Source organism: Rutidosis leptorrhynchoides, chromosome 6 (genome assembly GCF_046630445.1).
Source record: "Rutidosis leptorrhynchoides isolate AG116_Rl617_1_P2 chromosome 6, CSIRO_AGI_Rlap_v1, whole genome shotgun sequence".
Classification (NCBI taxonomy): Eukaryota; Viridiplantae; Streptophyta; class Magnoliopsida; order Asterales; family Asteraceae; genus Rutidosis; species Rutidosis leptorrhynchoides.
The window spans coordinates 62,137,586-62,160,578 of record NC_092338.1 but is presented as its reverse complement, the minus strand read 5'-3'; positions in this window follow the sequence as shown (position 1 = coordinate 62,160,578).

The following is a 22,993-nucleotide window of genomic DNA, read 5'->3' as shown; positions in this document are numbered from 1 at the left end:
ATGAACTCGAGGACAGACATTTAAATGGTCCCGAAATTATCCATGAAACTACCAAAAAGATCGTTCAGATTAAGCAACGATTAGAAACTGGCCGTAGCCGACAAAAGAGCTATGCTGATAGAAAGCGAAAGGATATAGAATACCAAGTTGGAGATAAAGTTATGTTGAAAGTATCCCCTTGGAAAGGTGTTGTCCGCTTTGGTAAACGAAGTAAACTCAGTCCAAGATATATTGGACCTTTCACAATCACTCAAAGAGTCGGTCCCGTGGCATACCGATTAGAACTACCAACTGAGCTTAGCCAAGTACATGATGTGTTTCATGTCTCGAATATTAAAAGGTGTCTTGCTGATGACACACTTGTTATTCTTTTGGATGATGTCCGCATTGATGAGCAAATGCACTTCATTGAAGAACCTATAGAAATCAAGGAAGGAGAGGTTAAACAAATGCGTAAAAGCAATATACCTATCATTAAAGTTCGTTGGAATTCGCGTAGAGGCCCCGAATACACCTAGGAACGAAAAGACCACATGATACGAAATATCCCCATCTCTTCTCAAATGCTGATGCATCCAAGAAGTCTACCTAAAACTTCGAGACGAAGTTTCTAATAACGGGGAGGTACTATAACGACCCTCATTTTTCCATTCTATATTTTTCCTTATTAAATGCCCAAACAATATAATTAAAACTTAACGATTTAACTTTAATCAATAATTGTTAAGTATTAAAAATTATAAAACATATTAATTAACTTTGTGTAATAATTGACAAGTTAATAAAAGAAGGAAATAATAAGCTAATTAATTTTCGTGAACAAAATGTAATAAACTAAAACTTAATGTATATAACTAATTAATCTTAAACAAGTTTGGAACCATTTAAGCTAATCTAAAGTACAAGGTTTAAAACGAAAAATCCCAAACCCTTTCCTTGTAGCCCTAGCCGAAAATTTAAAAAAATAATAAGTGAAATGCCCATTATACCCCTCCAAATTTTCAGCCAAATTAACCACCATCACCTACTCATTAAGCCGAACTTGTTCCCTAAGTATTACTTGCTAAACCCTAAATCTACAATTTTCTAATCTCTCCTATAAATAGGGACCTAGGCGAATTCAATTCTTGTACCAAATCATTCTATTATCCTCTCTCAAAAACACTCTCAAATCTTTCTCTCCCTCTCTTATTTTCGGCCAAGAAAACCTAAACCCACCAACATCATCTTCAAGAGATCTTCAAGTGATCTTCAAGTAATCTTCAAGGGATCTTCATCACGTTCTTCATGTTCATCAAAATCTTCAAGTGTGTTCTTCGTTATTCAAGTGTTTTGATCTTCATCTTTTCTTGTTAATCTTCATCATCATTCATCAAGGTAAAAACCCTAGATCCAAACTTTTAGATTCTATCTTGCAATTCATGTTATATTCATAATTATTCATGCATGATCTTAACATCTATATTGTTCATGTATATATATATATATATATATATATATATATATATATATATATATATATATATATATATATACACACACATATGCATACACCCCTACGGTTTTTTTTTTTTTTAAAAAAAGAGAAATTTTGTTTGATCTTTAAAACCCTAGAGATTTGATAAAGATTTGTTAATAGTTAAAAAAGGAAACAAATAAATATATACCTAATACATATATACATATACGATTCTCTATATATATATATATAAAATATTTTTTATAGATATACATATATATACACAGTTATATAATATATATATATATATATATATATATATGTATATATATATATATATATATATATTAAATATTTAAAACCCTAATACTACTAAACCCTAATAATTAATTAATTATTACTACTACATTAATTAAAACACTAATCTAAACCTACTTAATTAAATACTACTACTTATACTTATACTATTATTTAACACTTATACACTTATACTATTACTAACACATATAATACTACTTATATTATAATACTTATATTATAAGATTTACAATAGTCATTCACGATAGCGTGAAATTACTTGAACGTCAACGCTACTTAAGGCCTAGGGTGATCCTTGGTACCACTAAGGGACGCTTGTGGATTTTGAATGCCAAACTTAGATTTTGGTCGAGAAATCCTGGGCCAACCGGTAACAACTGGTCATTCTAGTGACTCGGCGGCGGCATAGATGTTTGGGTATGGTCCACAATATCAACCTGACTATAGTAATCTTACACTTAGTTACTTTCACACTTAATCGGTGGTAGACTTATTAAGGACAACTAACTAGTGTTTAACACTAACTTACTAAAAGTGGAAACTACTAAAAATGGAAACTTACTAAAGGTAGAAACATACTAGGAATGGAAACTTAGTAAAACAAGCTACACTTAAAACACTTTCATACTTAACTTAAATTTGGGCAAAACATTTAACTACTCTTAAATGTCATTAGGTTGATTTTCTGCTCATTCATCCAAACTTTTCTTATTCGAGGAATAACAATCTCTCTCTACTTACTAAGGTGAACTCATTGCCCCACTTACTATTGCGCAATCTATTTTAACTTATTGGGGTGAGACACATGCTACTTTTACTATTTACTATTTAGACACAAGTACCAACTGCTAAACTATGCTATACCTGGCTATGTCCAACCAAGTCCCTACAGTGATATTTTTAATTGCTCGTTAAGTGCATTCTTAATTATTAGAGGTAGGCCTATCGGGAGTAACGTCGACGTATTACTTAATAATGAAATTAAACCGACAAGGACAGACACAGCTTGTCATTAGGGCAAACTCTGAACGTTTAGTCTAAATATCATGAACTGGCATAACTTTTTGATCCCTACGAGATCAACTTTATAAACTAAATCTTGTGGTCTAAAACTACGGTCAAATATATTTGTTAAACCTATGAACTTTACTCAACCTTTTTGGTTGACACTTTAGCATGTTTTGTCTCAGGTGCTGATTGATCAAGTTTATTTACCTTCTGCTTATGTGATGCTACTTGGACTTAGGATCAAGAACTATCGCATTTATTATTCTTTCATTTGAAACAGTTACTTTATTGTAATTTCCATCATTGTAACTACATTTCATTTTCCGCTGCATACTCAATAAAGTTTGTTTTTATCATATAGTATTGTTCTCGTATTATAATATGTTGATTTATTTGATATTAAGTCACATTTCACCCAAGCCCTAACTGGGGGTGTGATATTCACTTTTGATTCTTTCTTCAGACTTTTGATTTGAGTTTGATAGATCTTGTCCATTTTAGCATTAATCCCAAGATCTCTTACTGATTCATTTCCTTCTTCACCTTCACTGTCTGATATCTCAATAGTTCATCTGCTCGTTCCTTCCTCATTAGTAGTCCTTCTTCGCTTGGAGGTTGATCCTCCTGTTTTCTTTAGTGGTAAGATTGGTTTGTGAGTAGGTGGATGAGAGTCATCACTTGAGATTTTGAGGTGCCTGAACAATTTATTGAGATGCATTCCATAGGGTAGTCCTCGAGTTGTTTTGGTGATAGTTCCACTCATTTTGGTTGCCATCAGATAGGCTATATTCACTTCGATGCCATGTTCCAACATGAGAGCAAGTTGAGTGGCATGAATGTTGGAGTGGTTTCCTGATATGCAGTAAATGTTGTAGTCAATCATTTTATTCCAAACCTCATACTCAGAGGAAAGATGTCTTCCCAGTACTCCAGATCTTTTGATTTCAGCTCGAGGAGCACTTTCTTTGCGCAATGTATCGATTATTGCCATTTTGTTAGAGATAAAGCTTGGAAGATGTGCCAGTCCATGATATGCACTAAAGAATTCTTCATCGTCTGTTGGTACTTGAAGAATGTTCCCAAAATCCATGAGAGAGTAGGGATAGTTTGTTTCTTGAAGATTGAAATAAACTTCGTTGTTCACAAAGTTGAAGTTTGCATAGAATTCTCGAACAAGAGATGGATATATAGGACCATCAAGAGTAAGAAATGCCTCCCATTTAAGAGTTTTGAATTGTCTCATGAGTTCAGGCATTTGACTGTAGGCAACTTTTCTTCCTTCAGTGATGTGTCGGTCTGTCATAACCCGTCCTTAACCGTAAGAACGTGTTAGATAACGTATGATTTCATTGCGAGGTATTGACCTCTATATGCGACATTTTTTAAAAGAAAAACTGCATATATTATACATTACAAACCATGATTCTTATTTTTGATACAAGCTTTGGACGAAATAAAGATGATTATCGTTTAGCGATAATCTTCGACTTACAAACTTTACAAATGATGATAACAACACGATTTCTAGCATATTTTACAACACAAGTTCTTGGATATGCAGTCTTATTTTTGACACAAATATGCGTACACAAGATCCTGCTCAAATTCAACATAATGCAGCGGAAGCTTTTAGAAATCACCTGAGAATAGACATGTTTTAAAACGTCAACATAAAGTTGGTGAGATATAGGTTTAATGCCGGCAGCAATATATATATAGACCACAAGATTTCATATATAAATGTTTTAATAAAATATTCTAAGTGGTTGAGCACTTGGTAACCATACTTAACATTTAATCACGTCGCATATTCCCTTTATTATGAAATCTTACTACACCGTACCAAGTGTAGTTACGAAACGAAGTACTGTGCAACCGTTGAATACTGGTCGTCCAGTCCGGTTGGGGTTGTCAGGCCCGATAGATCTATCAACAGGATTCGCGTTTACAATACCGCTGTAAATATTAGTTACCAAGCTACAGAGAAGTATGCCAGTGGTACAACTCAACGTAGAATATATTTTTCAGTTACTTGTATCCATAATGTAAAACATAAAATACATGTATTCTCATCCCGAAATATTTAGAGTTTAAAAGTGGGACTATATACTCACTTTCGTCTTGAAGATATATATAATTTGACTGGTCTCCGGTTGATATCACGAACCTATCCATATATAATATATCAATACCTTTTCTTTTTAAACAAACGTTTCATATATATACTTGTTATACTTTTAATACTTTTAATAATTCCTTAGTCCGTAGTTAGCAGTTTGATGTTAGTAATTCAATTTTAATGGTTCATATTTAGATGTTTAATAAACCCGCAATGAAATAAATAAAACCCCCAACGAAATAAATAAAACCCCATCGTATATGTATTGGTCGAGATTAATCTTCACCCACGGTACTGGTGTTGTCAAATGACGTGTTGCGTACATAAAGTACCGGTGTTGTCAAATGACGTGTTGCGTACAAACATGGGATCATATGATTAATCTTCTCGTAATGTTTACGGGTGATCCTGAACCATATAAAATTGAATTATGAGTACATATATATAAATTATCATGTTATCTAAGAAAGATGTGATTTATTTAATTTTTCCCAATTAATCCCGAAGTTAAACTAGTCTTGGATAACCAATTTTGTTTCGGTCATAGTTTCTTCGTTACAACTCCGTTTTCGTTGATTCAACTTGCCATCTCCTTGGATTGAGTTCCTCTTTAAGACTATGAACTGTAAATACCTTAGTTTGTATTCAAAATCACACGGCATAGGTGAAACTTTAGTGAAACTTATGAAGTTAAACATTTTCCTTTATGTAAACAACCTTAAATGATTATTTTTCTAAAAATACTTATACTTTGAATTAAATCATGAAATTTTTATGTGTTATCATATTTATAATAAAAATCATTTTTCCAGAAAATAAACCTTCAATTCAAAGTTTAAGATGGTTTTTAATTATCCAACCCAAAACAGTCCCCGGTTACACTCCGACGTCGTAAAAACAGTTTTTAAGGTATTCTTTGAAAAACCAAGTTAAACCTTGTTAAGTTAACATATAATTAAGTTATATTACAGGTATTGAAGTATTTTAAAAGTTAAGTTAGAAGGATCTATTTAGTTTGCAAACAAGTTTGAAAACCTTCAAACTATGTTCTTGTTGTTAAAGTTTTATACCACAAAATAAGATAGCTATATATATATGAATCGAATAAGGTTATGAACATAGATTCTACCTCAAGTTCCTTGGACAAGGTTGCTGTAAAAGAGAAGTAAAAAGCTAGAACCAAAAGGGTGATGGAAGTGGATGAAAGATTAGAAGTAAGTTTGTGTTCTTGGAAGGATTTCTTGAAGTGTTTTTGTAAGGGTTTTCTTATGGTGATTAAGTGATGTTTTTGAAGCTAAACACTTATGAGGATCTTGAAGAACACTTGAAGGTTGAAGATAAGAGAGTTTAGAAGATCATTTAACTTGAAAGAAATTTGTTATGAAAGTGTATGTGTGTGTATATAGGCGTATATATGTATATGTATATATAGACTTTATTTTTTTGATTTTTAGCTTAAAAGTCTTCATCCATGATCCCACATGTATTGACTAATCAAAGGCTGCTAAGATCATATAATTGAGGTCTAATAATTGGTATTTTTCAATAGTAAAACTTCTAGAAACTGCGTATTTATACGGGTACATATACCCTAAGTATACGTATAGAAATCTTGTGAAAAATAGAATGAGGATTCAAATATAGCTATCTTTTGTGAATACACTTATATGATTTTATGTATTTAAGTCCTTAAAAGTAATTAAATACATTACATATACGATATATGTATAAACATTATAGGTTATAATTATTTATGTCAAATAACGTTACGTATGGTTATCGTTTTGAAAACTTAAGTTAGTAGTTTCAAAATATACTTATAACTTATTGTTATTAATACAAAATGAGATATTAAAACATTCATTAATCATGTTAAATATGTATATATACATATATATACACAAACGTATAATTATCATATATTGTATAGTTCGTGATATCATCGGTCAAACTAGACGGTCAAACGTTGTGTAAAACTCTTTTCGGAAACATAAATCTCAACAATTTGGATTGCTTATCATGTTGGTAAGGTTTAATTTATATAAATATTAATCTTATAAGTATAGAACGATCGAAAAAGTGCGGGTCATTACAGTACCTACCCGTTAAATAAATTTCGTCCCGAAATTTTAAAATTGTACCTATTTTGCGTCATCGGAAAACAAGTGTGGATATTTTTGTTTCATTTGATCCTCTCGTTCCCAAGTAAACTCGGGACCCCTTCGAGCATTCCAACGAACCTTAACGATCGGTATGTTGCTCTGCTTGAGCCGTTTAACTTCACGATCCATGATTTCGATTGGTTCTTCGATGAATTGTAGTTTCTCGTCGACATGGATTTCTTCAAGAGGAATGGTGAGGTCTTCCTTTGCAAGAAACTTCTTAAGATTTGAGACGTGAAATGTATTATGTACTCCAGCGAGTTGTTGTGGTAACTCGAGTCGATAAGCTACCGGTCCAATGCGTTCGATAATCTTGAACGGACCTACATATCTTGGGTTCAGTTTAGCCCTTTTTCCGAAGCGTATTACACCTTTCCACGGTGACACCTTTAACATAACCATGTCACCGATCTGAAACTCTAATGGTTTCCTTCGAACATCGGCGTAGCTCTTTTGGCGACTACGGGCTGTTTTCAATCTCTCATTGATTTGTACTATCTTCTCAGTCATTTCGTGTATGATCTCGGGACCAGTTAATTGTCGATCTCCTACTTCATTCCAACAAATAGGAGATCTACACTTCCTTCCGTACAATGCTTCGAATGGCGCAGCTTTAATGCTCGCATGATAACTATTATTATACGAGAATTCTGCTAATGGTAGATATTTATCCCATCCGTTTCCAAAATCGATCACACATGCCCTGAGCATGTCTTCAAGAGTCTGAATCGTTCTTTCACTCTGCCCGTCGGTTTGCGGATGATACGCGGTACTCATATCCAAACGAGTTCCTAGGGCCTCCTGTAGTGATTGCCAGAACTTTGATGTAAATCTACTATCACGATCGGATATAATGGAAATAGGTATTCCATGCCTTGAAACAACTTCCTTTATATACAATCGTAATAGTTTCTCCATTCTATCCGTTTCCTTTATAGGCAAGAAATGTGCAGACTTGGTGAGACGATCAACAATCACCCAAATGGTGTCGTATCCCCAGGCAGTCTTTGGTAACTTCGTGATGAAATCCATGGTAATACCATCCCATTTCCATTCTGGGATTTCTGGTTGTTGAAGTAACCCTAACGGCTTCTGGTGTTCAGCTTTGACTTTGGAACAAGTTAAACATTCCCCAACATATGTTGCAACGTCTGTCTTTAAATTAGGCCACCAATAATGTGTCTTAAGATCTTGGTACATCTTTCCAACTCCAGGTTGTATCGAGTATCTTGTCTTATGTGCCTCATTCAATATCAACTTCCTTAATCCACCCAACTTCGGTACCCAAATACGGTTTGCAAAATATCGAATTCCATCTTCCCGTATAACGAGTTGCTTCTCATACTTCTTCATTATTTCATTTCCTATATTTTCTTTAGTAAGTGCTTCTCGTTGAACTTCTTTGATTTGTGAGTTGAGATTCATGCGAATTTTTATGTTCATCGCTCGTACTCGAATTGGTTCTCGTTCCTTTCTGCTTAGAGCGTCGGCCACCACGTTCGCTTTCCCGGGATGATAACGAATTTCACAATCATAGTCATTTATTAACTCAACCCATCTACGTTGCCTCATGTTCAGCTGTTTTTGATCGAAAATATGTTGAAGGATTTTATGATCAGTAAACACAGTGCATTTAACCCCATACAAGTAGTGTCTCCATATCTTCAATGCAAACACGACTGCTCCCAGTTCTAGATCATGCGTCGTATAATTCCGCTCGTGAATCTTTAATTGTCGGGATGCGTATGCAATAACTTTCTTCCGTTGCATAAGAACGCAACCAAAACCTTGTCGCGAAGCGTCACAATATATTTCAAAATCATCGTTCCCTTCTGGTAACGATAAAATAGGCGCCGTAGTTAACTTCTTCTTTAGTAATTGAAATGCACTCTCCTGCTCAGAAGTCCATTCATATTTCTTCCCTTTTTGTGTTAATGTTGTCAACGGCTTAGCTATTCGGGAAAAATCTTGAATAAACCTTCTATAATAACCGGCTAAACCCAAAAATTGGCGTATCTGCATTGGTGTCTTAGGAGTCTCCCATTTTTCAATGGCTTCAATTTTTGCTGGATCAACCTAAATTCCTTTGCTACTAACAACGTGGCCAAGAAATTGCACTTCTTTCAACCAGAAAGCACATTTAGAAAATTTAGCATATAGTTGTTCTTTTCTTAACAACTCTAATATCAACCTTAAATGCTGCTCATGCTCTTGCTCACTCTTGGAATAGATAAGAATATCATCAATGAAAACGATAACAAACTTATCTAAATATGGACTACAAACTCGATTCATGAGGTCCATGAATACAGCTGGCGCATTCGTCAATCCAAACGGCATGACCAAAAATTCGTAATGACCATAACGTGTCCGAAAAGCAGTTTTCGGTATATCTTCTTCTTTGACGCGTAATTGATGATAGCCCGATCTTAGGTCAATTTTCGAGTACACACATGATCCTTGGAGTTGATCAAATAAGTCGTCAATTCTCGGTAGTGGATACCGATTCTTGATAGTTAACTTATTTAATTCACGATAATCTATACACATTCGGAAAGATCCGTCTTTCTTCTTGACGAATAAAATTGGAGCTCCCCACGGTGAAGTACTTGGTCGTATGAATCCACGATCCAGTAATTCTTTTAAATGACTTTGAAGTTCTTTTAACTCGGACGGTGCAAGTCTATATGGAGCACGAGCAACTGGTGCAGCTCCTGGTACTAAATCTATTTGAAATTCTACAGATCTAAATAGAGGTAATCCCGGCAACTCTTCCGGAAATACTTCAGGAAAATCTCTTGCCACAGGCACGTCATTGATGCACTTCTCTTTTTCTTTTTTTTCGACTTTATTAACATGTGCTAAGATAGCATAGCACCCTTTCTTCAAGCACTTATGAGCTTTCAAATAACTAATGAGTTTTAGCTTTGAGTTACCCTTCTCTCCATAAATCATTACTGGCATTTTATCCTTACGAGGAATGCGAATTGCCTTCTTGGCGCACACAACTTCAGCTCCTATTTTGGACATCCAGTCCATGCCAATTATTACATCAAAACTTCCTAATTCTACGGGTATCAAATCAATCTTAAATGTTTCTCCGGTTAAATTTATTTTACAATCACGGCAAATTTTATCGGCTTTAATTAGTTTACCATTAGCTAACTCAATCATGTACTTAGCATCTAGAGGTAATGATGAACAATTCAATTTAGCGTGAAAGTCTCTACACACGTAACTTCTATCAGCACCAGTATCAAATATAATAGATGCGGATAAGTTATTAATGGTAAACGTACCCGTAACAAGCTCCGGGTCTTCACATGCCTCTCTAGCATTAATAACAAATGCTCTCCCACGTGCAGGTCCGATATTCTTCTCTGGATTCGGGCACTGGCTCTTATAGTGACCTTGTTTTCCACACCCAAAACAAGTAATGGTAGCCAAAGCAGTTCTATTTGCATTGGTGGCAGGAGTCTTGGTACCATTTGTATTTGTAACGAGAGCCCTACAATCTTCAGCAAGATGACCCTTTCGATTACATTTGTTGCATACCACATTACAGTAACCAGAGTGATGTTTGTGGCATCGGTTGCATAAAGGATTTTGTCCTTTATAACCAAAGCTTAAACCACTACCCGCACCTTGCGTGTTTTCTTGTTTCTTAAAAGATTGTTGTTGGTTACCTCGATCATAATTTCCATTCCACTTTCTTTTGTTACCTGATACCTTCACATCAGTATTGGATACTTTCTTATCCATGATAACCTGATCCATTAGCTCATTTGCCATGGTTATAGCTTCATGAATTGTCTTAGGTTTCGATGCTGTAACATTTGCCTTGACCTTTTTGGGCAAACCATCTTTGTACATTTCAATCTTCCGTTCTTCGGTTGGAACCAATTCAGGACATAGCAAAACTAATTCCATGAATCGCTGATTGTAGTTGGTGATTTCAGTACCAATAACCTTCAGACTTCGTAACTCATCTTCCAACTTCCTAACCTCGTTCCTTGGACAATATTCGTTGATTAACATTGTTTTGAATTCTTCCCACGGAGTATCATAAGCTACATCTCCTCCTACAGCCTTCACATAATTTTTCCACCACGTGAGTGCACTATCTTGTAAAGTGCACGATGCATACTTGGTCATGTCCTTTTCAACACAACCACTGATTTTAAACACAGTCTCCATCTTTTCTATCCACCGGGTTAAACCGATCGGTCCTTCTGTTCCACTGAATGATGAGGGCTTGCAAGCTTGAAAAGTTTTGTAAGTGCACCCCACACGAGGATTTGGGTTAACTGCAGCACCTCTTGCAGCCTCGACCCATAACATTCTGTCGTTCACTCGCTGATTAATGAGTTCCTGGATTTCTTGTTCCGTCATTCGGTTCAATCGCGCCATATTCTTCTATAAGAATGAAAAGAAAATAATTATTCACATGGAATATTATAGATGTAGTGTATATTTACAGTACATTATAGCTTATTAATAATATGAACCAGGTATTATTATAAAAGCCTTTTCTTCTTATTAGCGTTTTATAATTATATCTAGGGTAGTACCTACCCGTTAATGTCCATACTTAGTAGCTTAGTACAGAATCAATTACTACAATCTAAATAATACTTAACCATGGAAAATTATTGCATTTCACACTTCACTATTTTACATATGCTTATCTTTCATCGAACATTTAGCAAACCACACTAATAATATTATACAAAACGTTATATGATCCCATGGTTTAATACGGCAGCGCATCGTTTGGTCTATTTTCTAGGACGTTTAGGTTCAAAGAATCGCTTAACGCTTATCCTGGCTGTCTGCCTATATTTTGGCTGTGGGACTGAAGAATTGGATGCCGGGATAGAACGAATAGGAATAGCGGGAATAGGGGTGGTAGTGTCTAGTGGAGTTGGTGCCACATCATCCTTATTAAACTCAGGATTTGAATTTTCTAATTCATTAGCCTTTCGTTTCTTTCCTAGTTCGAACTCTTCTTTTGTAATTTCCTGTATTTCTTCCTCGGGTTCACTTTCCTCCTCGGGTTCACTTTCCTCCTCGGGTTCACTTTCCTCCTCGGGTTCACTTTCCTCCTCGGGTTCACTTTCCGGGTTCTCTATAGTTGGTTCATCCGGAATTTGTGAGTCTTCCCCAAAGATATTATTTTCGTCATCGGATAGGTTAATGACTGGAACACCATCTGAAGATTCTGGTTCGGAGTCGCTGAATGTGATAACAAGTTTTGAGCCCGACATCTATCACACAACAACTAACCCATTAGTACTACATAATATTTACATATAAATTTTAACCAATAATGATAAGCAATGGTTTTTAAATCAGACCCGGTCAAAGTCCAGACTTACTAATGTATCCTAACGACTTATCAGTTAGACACACTAATGCAAACCTGGTTCGCTAAGACCACCACTCTGATACCACATGTCATAACCCGTCCTTAACCGTAAGAACGTGTTAGATAACGTATGATTTCATTGCGAGGTATTGACCTCTATATGCGACATTTTTTAAAAGAAAAACTGCATATATTATACATTACAAACCATGATTCTTATTTTTGATACAAGCTTTGGACGAAATAAAGATGATTATCGTTTAGCGATAATCTTCGACTTACAAACTTTACAAATGATGATAACAACACGATTTCTAGCATATTTTACAACACAAGTTCTTGGATATGCAGTCTTATTTTTGACACAAATATGCGTACGCAAGATCCTGCTCAAATTCAACATAATGCAGCGGAAGCTTTTAGAAATCACCTGAGAATAGACATGTTTTAAAACGTCAACATAAAGTTGGTGAGATATAGGTTTAATGCCAGCAGCAATATATATATAGACCACAAGATTTCATATATAAATGTTTTAATAAAATATTCTAAGTGGTTGAGCACTTGGTAACTGATGTTATGCGAGGTGTATATAAAATAGTTTATATTTTACTAGGAAAAACTATTAAATACGATACAATTTTACACAAGATATTTATTTATTTATAGAATGGATATACTTAAACCTTGCTACAACACTTATAGGCAGTGTACCTAATCGTACAGTAGTGTAGTTTTTAGTAAGTCCGGTTCGTTCCACAGGGAAATCTTTAAACAAAGCTCAACGCTATATTAGTTTACTTTTATAAAAATACAAATATATATATATAAGTAATATTATTATTATAAAGGGGGGTTTTTACCGTTTAATGACCGGTTTGTCGATTTTAAGACTTTAGTCGCAGTTAAAACCTAATGTAAAATATAAAATAAATACAAGACTTAAATTAAAGCGTAAAATAAATAACGATAATGAAATTGCGAATAATAAAAGTGCGATAAAATAAACTTGCGATAATTAAAAAGTACGATAATTAAAAGTGCGATTAAATAACAATAAATAAAAGTGCGATAATTAGAAGTGCAATTAAATATAAAATAAAGGAAATTAAATATGAAATAAAAGAATTATGCTTATTTAAACTTCCGTAATCATGATGTTTGACGTGTTGATTTTAGTTTTATGCCCATGGGTTAATTGTCCTTTGTCCTGGATTATTCAATATGTCCGTCTGGTTTTTGTCCATAACAGTCCATCAGTCATAAATATAAAGTGCGAGTGTCCTCGTCAAATTATTCTTATACCCGAAGTTAAATATTCCAACTAATTGGGGATTCGAATTGTAACAAGGTTTTAATACTTTGTTTAATGAATACACCAGGTTATCGACTGCGTGTAAACCAAGGTTTTACTACTTTGTTAACAATTACACCAATTACCCTTGAATGTAATTTCACCCCTGTTTTAATTATTCTAGTGGCTATTAATCCATTCCCGTGTCCGGTTAAATGAACGATTATTCGTACATATAAATACCCCGCCCATCGTGTCCGATCGAGTGTATATGGTAATTTATAGGGACGCCCAATTGTAAATCTTTATATTAACATTAACAAACTTTCATTTAGTTAAACAAATATAAAGCCCATTAATAGCCCATAGTCTAATTTCCACAAGTGTCGTTCTTTTATCCAAACCCCAATTATGGTACAAAGCTCAATTACCCAATTTTAGTAATTAGCCCAACATCATGATTACTTCGTTTTAAATAAGCATAATAATAACTTAGCTACGAGACATTAATATAAAAAGGTTGAACATAACTTACAATGATTAAAAATAGCGTAGCGTTACACGGACAGAATTTTGACTTACACCCTTACAACATTCGCTAACATACCCTTATTATTAGAATTATAATTAAAATTAAAATTAAAATATAAATTATATATATATATATATATCGTATAGATAGAGAAGAGAGAAAATAGAATATGAAATTTTGATCAGAATTCGGTTTGCTTTATAGCCAGAGTTGAAATTTGGGGCTCCGCGACTCGCGGCAAAATCCCCTTCAAACTCCGCGAGTCGCGGAGAATGTATTTACAGCTCACACCCTTGGAGTTTCTCTGCCGACGGTTTTTTATATATAAATATAATATATATATAATTAATATAATTAATTATATATTATATTATATTTATATACATAGTTAACTTGTAATTTTTAGTCCGTTGCGTCGAGCGTTAAGAGTTGACTCTGGTCCCGGTTCCGGATTTTCGAACGTCCTCGCGTACAATTTAATATCTTGTACTTTGCGTTTTGAATCTTGTACTTTTGTAATTTCGAGACGTTTCTTATCAATAATTGGAACCTCTTTGATTGTCTTTTGTTCTTTTGAGCTTTTTGGTCGTTTGCGTCTTCAAATCGTCGAATCTGTCTTTTGTCTTCACCTTTTATTATTTAAACGAATATCACTTGTAAATAGAACAATTGCAACTAAAAGCTTGTCTTTCTTGAGGAATAATGCTATGAAATATATGTTCGTTTTTAGCATTATCAAATATTCCCACACTTGAGCGTTGCTTGTCCTCAAGCAATATCGTCTTGAAATACTAGAATCACTTCTTTATTCTTCACACTTTGTACATCAGTGATTTCTATACGGCGGTATAAACAATGGTAGTAACGATATGGTTTACAGTCCCACATGACTATAAAAATTTAGATCCATTAAGGAAATTGGATCTTTATGAAAACATTTGATCTTTTGAAAATTAAATCTAGTTTTTACCCTAGATAAGTTTTCCGGAATAACCCTTTACCGGTGTTTGCAAAATATTTTTGTGGGTTTGGTGGGTTTCAGATTTGAAAATTTTAGCTCAAACTTGCAGTTTTGTGTCACCCACTTGCTAACCTTGTATTTGGAAAGCAACACGTCCAGTTTACTTGTTCCGTATATTACCTTTCGGCAAACTACCGTCCGGTTGTAAAGGAAAGCGTTGAACAAGCAACTGTTAAGGCAATGTCCCGTGACATGCTTTTGATTATGGTCTATAACGTGTCGGACGCAATTACTATCCTTGGTAGGAGCAATAGTAAAGCTCACCCTTATAATTTGTCGGTTTGACACAAGGTCCTGTCTTTGACCATGCTATGCAACCACCGTTCTTACGGTTGACACCCGATTTAGTTCAGGTGACCTAATGAATTCCAGGTGAATTCCTAGGATTTTACGTTCAATGGTAATGAACGCATTGAAAATAGGGTTTTCAGAAAACAAATCGGTTTATAATTTTGATCAAAATATTTTCTCGTTTAAGCTCGAGTTTAGATATCATCGAATTCCATGAGTTTGTAATTCTCAATCTTTAAGGTCAATCTCTAGGATTGAGTAATATCAGTCTTAAAAGCTGATTTTTAATCTTTAAGGAGATTATCCTTTCTGGGGATCTGATTCATTAGTCTTATCCAGCTAATTTGCATGGTGCCCCCCCATTGTACGAGATAAATCCTTCTCATGGTTAGGATAAATCTGACCACTTGGCGACCCTGTTTAATGCTGAGGTCCGTGGATTTCCTGCTGATTTTAGTGATGACTTTTCTAGATTTTTCGTCAACCTACAGCTGGTCTGGACGACAACTTCATGACCTAAATCAAGAAGCGCGTTTCTTTTTCGGAAGACTTTACTTCCTTTTAATGATGGAATTGATTCATCATGTAGATCCATCTCTTCTTTTCTTTCATCGGGTAAAACAGTTTAGTTTAGTCCAAAGCAAAAGTATTTTCAGTTATTTGTTACAGATATATGTGACATATGTTTAAAATAACTTGGTAAATTTTCCCACACTTGGCTTTTATTTTCCTTTTTATCGTCCTCTATTCCATTTTAAATGAATTTTAACATTTTAGTTTGTTTCTTAATTTATGTCCTTTCCGAGGTAACAATAATTTCGGTGTTAAAACCTAGTTTTATCGTTCATAAATATGTATAAACATGATTTTGAATTCATTTAATTGAAAATTTTGAAAAATTTTACTAGAATTGGGTAGTCAGTATATAAGACTAGGGCTGTTCTTTTTTATCAGAGAGCACTAGATTCTAATACAACTACTGCTTTACTAGTATTTTTAATGGTAACCAAGTGTTTAATATAAAAATTTTAAAATCCGAAAGAATTTAACCGCTTCCCACACTTAAGATCTTGCAATGCCCTCATTTGCAAGAAATCAGTAACAATTTAAATTATTGAGGGTGATTTGTGTGAAAATGATTAAATTTTTACCAAAGTTTCCAAATATATTGGTGTTTGTTTGCTGAATGATAAATGGTGCACATCATTTGTTCATTCCGTCTTGTTGTTATTTCACATATATTTTGCATCTTGTCGTCAAAATTAGTTGCTTTTGCTGAACTTAATGCCAGTCTTTGAAAATGCGTTGTTTTACCCTGTTGTGTACATAAGATAAACTGCAAACATATATACATATTTTTGAAGTTTGGTATATTACCCCACATTCAAAAATTATTAAAATCTAAGAATAAAAGTTAGATAATTATAAAAATGATTACAATATTAACAAAAATATTAAATGTATCAATAATTACAATTTACAAACAAAAAAAATAATAAGTAAACTAAGGATGATATTGGTACCAATAGGGGTTCCAGGCATAACCATAAGTGCTATAGAATGCTTCGGCAGGGTCATACGTAGGATATGGTGGCTGCATCTCTATCGACCAAGGAGGGAAGACGGGTTTCGGTGTAGGAATATAGTTTCTACCTATATGTTGGCAATGAGCTATGATCTGGTTCTGATGAACTTGCCAATCTTCAAATGCTCTCTGTCTAGCATTTTCGTATTCCTGATAAGCTATAAACCTATGCATTTCTTGCATCTCATTCCCCCTCCTACATTACCTTGCTGCTGGTTTCTCTCCACCTGTGGATGTCTACCATGGTATCGTACTGCGGCGTTATTTCACCTCTTCAAAACTTTCGCACCATGGTATACATTTAAACCTATAGTATCGCGGGGTTCCGGCTCTTCTAGTAATAATCCCCCCCGACTTATATCCACACCGAGATATTCACCAATCAAAGTAATAAAAATACCACCTCCTATTATGCTATGTGGTCGCATCCCCCGAACCATAGCTGATAAATAATAACCCACACAATATGGTATACTTACAGCGCTTTGTGGGTCTCGAATACACATATGGTAAAACAAATCTTGTTCATTTACTTTTTCTTTGTTCTTACCCCTTTGTGTAATCGAATTAGCTAAAAACCTATGTATCACTCTTAATTCGGCTCTATCTATATCCAAATAAGAGTAGTTTCCCCCTTTGAAACGGTGATGGCTTGTCATTTGACTCCACACACCGTGTGTATCAAAATTCTCATCTATCTTTCTACCGTTTAGTATCAATCCTCTACAATCGGCAGACGCTAACTCCTCAGGCGTATATATACGTAAAGCCTGAGCCATGTCCAGTAAAGACATGTGGCGCATCGAACCGCCTAACAAAAATCTAATAAAAGAACGATCGGTTAAACTAGCTACCCGATCATTCAACTCTATACTACATAACAATTCTTCACACCATACTTTATATACAGGTTTGCGTATGGTGAATAAACATATCCAGTCATTAAAAGAAGAATTACCATACCTTTGTACAAGTAATTCCCTAATTGGCCCGGCCAATTCTACAGCTTCTAAGGGTCCCCATTCTATGACCCTCGGTACCTCAACAACCTTGGAATGAAGAGTATGCAAACCCCGTTGATATTTTGGATAATCTATCCAAAGTCTGTCAAATCTCAGGTTCGGGTGCAACTCTTCCAAATGCATATCCGAAAAGGTCATGACTGGATGAGGTACATCCTGCTTGTAGTAGTTATCCACCTCCTGTTGTTCCAAATTCTCAGCAGGAGCATTGCGGGCTTGGGATGAAGATTCACCCCTTTCATTCTGCAAAACACATCAAACACAATTTTTGTGCATCCAAATATGCATTAGTGTCAGCAAAATCATCAATCAAAATAATTACAATGACATTATCAATTTATATCAAACTTAAGCTCATTTTCACATTTTTATCAAATCTACACTTTTTCAAATAAGCATATACGAAAATTTTCGCCAAGTTCATAAGCATTCAACTCAAATAACATGTCAAAATAATCATTACTAGCAATAAAACAAGTCTCAAATGGCATTATCTTTCAAAAATCAAGTTTATGAATTTTGGACTTGAAAAAGTCCACTTTAATTCTCAAAATCATGTTTAGGCTCAAAGTTTGGATCATTTAACTACCTAAACATGTTACACTACTTAATTTAGCAAGAATTCATGACAAAAATCGGCCATAACCTGTTTATATCAAAAAGCCCCAAATTTGCTCAAGAACACAAACCCTAGATTATTCAAAATTTGAAGTTTAAGGCTTCTAATCATGTTAAACAGCATCAATCTAGGTTATACAAGCATAATACATAAACAATTTAAGTCTAATTACACTAAAAAGCATCAAAATCAAATTGGGAAAAAAATAGCTCAAGAACACCAAATTTCGAATTAAATGGTGTTTAGGTGTAGAAATTTACCGTTTTTCTTGAGTAATTCTTAGATAGCATCCTTCTCAACATGATTTTAGCAAAAGATTTGGTGATTAACGGTTAAAAATTGTGATTTTGGGGGGGTTTTTTTCGTGTTTCTTCGGGTGCAGTTTCGAGCTGTATTTTTGCAGTGTGTTTTTGTGGGGAGTAAACTGATCTGTTTTTGCGTTTTATTTTTTTTTCTGGGTTTTGGTCCCTCCGCTAGTCGCGGAGATTTAAGCACCAAACTCCGCGAGTCGCGAAGTTTGGTATTTTTTTTTTTTTTTTAAATAATTAACTTTTGAAAACAATTAAGAAATTAATTTTAAAATTTTGTTTCCCTTGTTATTTAGGACGAGGTAATTTTAAAATTTGTCTTTTTGTAGCGATTGTTTTAAAAGCTAAGATTTTTGAGTTTTTTTTTTTTAATGTTTTTGGCATACTCTAATTCAATAAGATTAAAAATAATGATAATAAAATTTCTCGTCCCTCCCTCGGGTAAAGCAATTTCGGTTCAAAGACCTAGTCTTCAACTTACGACGAATTTTAAAAATCATATTCTTAACTTAATGAGATAAAGTAAATTTTTGTTTTTAAATTCACACAACTTAAATATAAAATTCAAAATTAATATTAAAAATTCACACCAAACTTAAAATTTGAAATGCATAAAATTAAAAATTAATATTTTAAAAATTAAAAATTCACACCAATCTTAATTTAAAAATTCATATTATAAATTCACACCAAACTTATATTAATTTTTCAAATATTTACAATTTTAAATATATTGTTTTTACAAAGTTTTCAACATTAATTTAAGATTTAAATATTAATTTTAAAAACATGGTAAAAATAAATTTAAAAATCTTTTTGTCTTTTTATCCCACTTTAATCAATCAAATATTATCAAAAATATGCGCCCCTCTTTTCGGTAAAGTAATTTCGGTTCCAAGACCTAATTTAACTCATGACGAATTTTTGAAATATTTTGGGTTGATTGATTAAAGATATTTATACCTTAAGAATAAACGTTAAATTTCGCAGTGATGTAATAAATTTTTGAATGATATCAATAATTTCGGTCGCCAAACCTAATTTTATTCAATACCAATTTAATACTTTTTAGCGAACAAATTAGCGTTTATTATCAAATGGTTAAAAATAAAAAAAATAAAAACTGTACAGACATACCTGTGAAATAGATTTCTTAGTTATATGATCTATCCCATTCATAAGATAGTCGGTTTAATTGGTTTTCCATGGCTACATAGGCGTAACCTCGAGCATTCAGTGTCTTTTCTTCTAAACATATGAACGGTCCGTCTCTGCATAAAGTAACAAATTCGGTATTTGAATAGGTTTGATTATTTGAACATTTACCTCCATGTGACCATTTTCCGCATTTGTGACATCTTTCTAGGTGTCGTGCTCTTCTTTTCGCTGCGGATTTTGATTTTCCTTTACCAAATTGTAACTTATTATCTTCGCATCTGGATTCTTTTCTAACTCCGTCCATTCTTTCTCTGATTACTGATACTAATTCACTCGGTAGTATGTCATTATTACGTTTAGTGATCAAAGCGTGTAGCATTAGACCATGGTTTAGTTCACAGGCAGTCTTCATTTCGTAAAAACCTAAAAAAAATAAAAATTCAGAATGGGGGGAGAAGACTAGTTCTTTAGGGTCTGCTAGGGAAAGACCATTCGGGTTCCATTTTCGAGAACTACACGAAAACAGACAATCTAACTCTAACAGAAATACATATTATCCTTTAAAGACTTGATTCTCCCCACACTTAGTTAGCTGTGGTATCGAAATTGTGATTAACTTCGTTGTCGACTTCCATCGGACCATGTATGTAATGTTTAACTCTGTGACCATTAACTTTAAATTCAATCCCATTTGAATTTATTAATTCTATCGTTCCGTATGGGAAAACTCTTTTGACTATGAATGGTCCAGACCATCTTGATTTCAATTTTCCAGGAAATAGCTTGAATCGTGAATTGAAAAGAAGAACTCTATCTCCTTCTTTAAATTCTTTTGAACTTCTGATTCTTTTATCATGCCATTTCTTCGTTCTTTCTTTATAGATTAACGAATTTTCGTATGCTTCATGTCTTAATTCTTCTAATTCGTTTAGTTGACTTAATCGTAGACGTCCGGCTTCATGTAAATCAAGATTACATGTCTTCAAAGCCCAAAATGCTTTGTGTTCAATTTCTACTGGAAGATGACATGCTTTTCCATAAACAAGTCTAAAAGGTGTGGTTCCAATTGGAGTTTTGTAGGCTGTTCTAAAAGCCCAGAGTGCATCCTCCAATTTAATGGACCATTCCTTTGGATTTGATCCTACGGTTTTCTCTAGAATACGTTTTAAAGCTCGGTTGGTATTTTCAACTTGTCCACTTGTTTGTGGATGATATGCGGTGGAGATTTTATGAGTTACTCCATATCTTTTAAGAACTTTCTCAAGTTGATTATTACAGAAATGAGTACCCCGATCACTTATTAAAGCTTTCGGTGTTCCAAACCTTGCAAAAAGACGTTTTAAAAAGTTGACTACAACTCGTGCATCGTTAGTTGGGAGAGCTTGTGCTTCCGCCCATTTAGATACATAATCAATGGCTACGAGTATATATAGATTATTATGAGATTTTGGAAATGGACCCATAAAGTCAATACCCCAAATGTCAAATACTTCACATACTTGGATGACATTTTGTGGCATTTCATCACGTTGACTTATTTTTCCGGCCCTTTGACATGCATCACAGGATTTGCAAAGAAGGTATGCGTCTTTGTAAATTGTAGGCCAATAGAATCCAACTTCATAAACTTTTCTTGCTGTTAGTTGAGGCCCATAATGCCCTCCTGTTGGTCTTGTGTGACAATGGTTTAAAATTTTACTAGCTTCATCTCCAAATACACATCGGCGTATTATTCCATCGGGACAACTTTTAAACAGATGTGGATCTTCCCAGAAATAGTGTTTTATATCACTGAAGAATTTCTTTCGTCTTTGGTACGATAATCCTTTTTCAAGGAATCCACAAACTAGGTAGTTTGCATAGTTTGCAAACCATGGGATTTCTTTATAATCTATCTTCAATAGATATTCATCAGGAAAGTTGTCTTGTATGGCTGATTCATTCAGAACTTCTAATTCGGGATTTTCAAGACGAGAAAGATGATCAGCGGCGAGATTTTCTGCTCCTCTTTTATCTCGGATTTCAATATCAAACTCTTGTAAGAGTAAGATCCAACGGATTAATCTTGGTTTAGCATCTTGTTTTGAAAATAGGTATCTAAGAGCAGAATGGTCGGTATAGACCACCGTTTTTGCTAGAACGAGATATGATCGAAATTTATCAAAAGCAAAGACAATAGCAAGGAGTTCTTTTTCAGTAGTTGTATAGTTTGTTTGTGCTCCTTGTAACGTCTTACTAGCATAATATATAGGTTGAAATCTTTTTTCAATCCTTTGTCCTAAAACGACTCCCATTGCAAAATCACTTGCATCACACATTAGTTCAAATGGTAGGTTCCAATTTTGTGTTATCATGATTGGTGCATTAGTGAGTTTCTCTTTAAGAATATTAAAAGATTTGATACATTCATCTGAAAAGATGAATGGCGCATCCTTTTCTAGGAGTTTATTCATAGGAGTGGCAATTTTAGAAAAATCTTTTATGAAACGTCGGTAAAAACCGGCATGCCCTAGAAAACTCCTAACTCCTCTAACATTGGTGGGATGTGGAAGTTTAGCAATTACATCTACTTTAGCTCTATCCACTTCAATTCCTTCTTTTGAAATTTTATGTCCAAGAACGATGCCTTCTTTAACCATGAAATGGCATTTCTCCCAATTAAGTACTAGATTTGATTTTTCGCATCTAATTAGCATTCGTTCCAGATTAACTAGACATGATTTAAATGT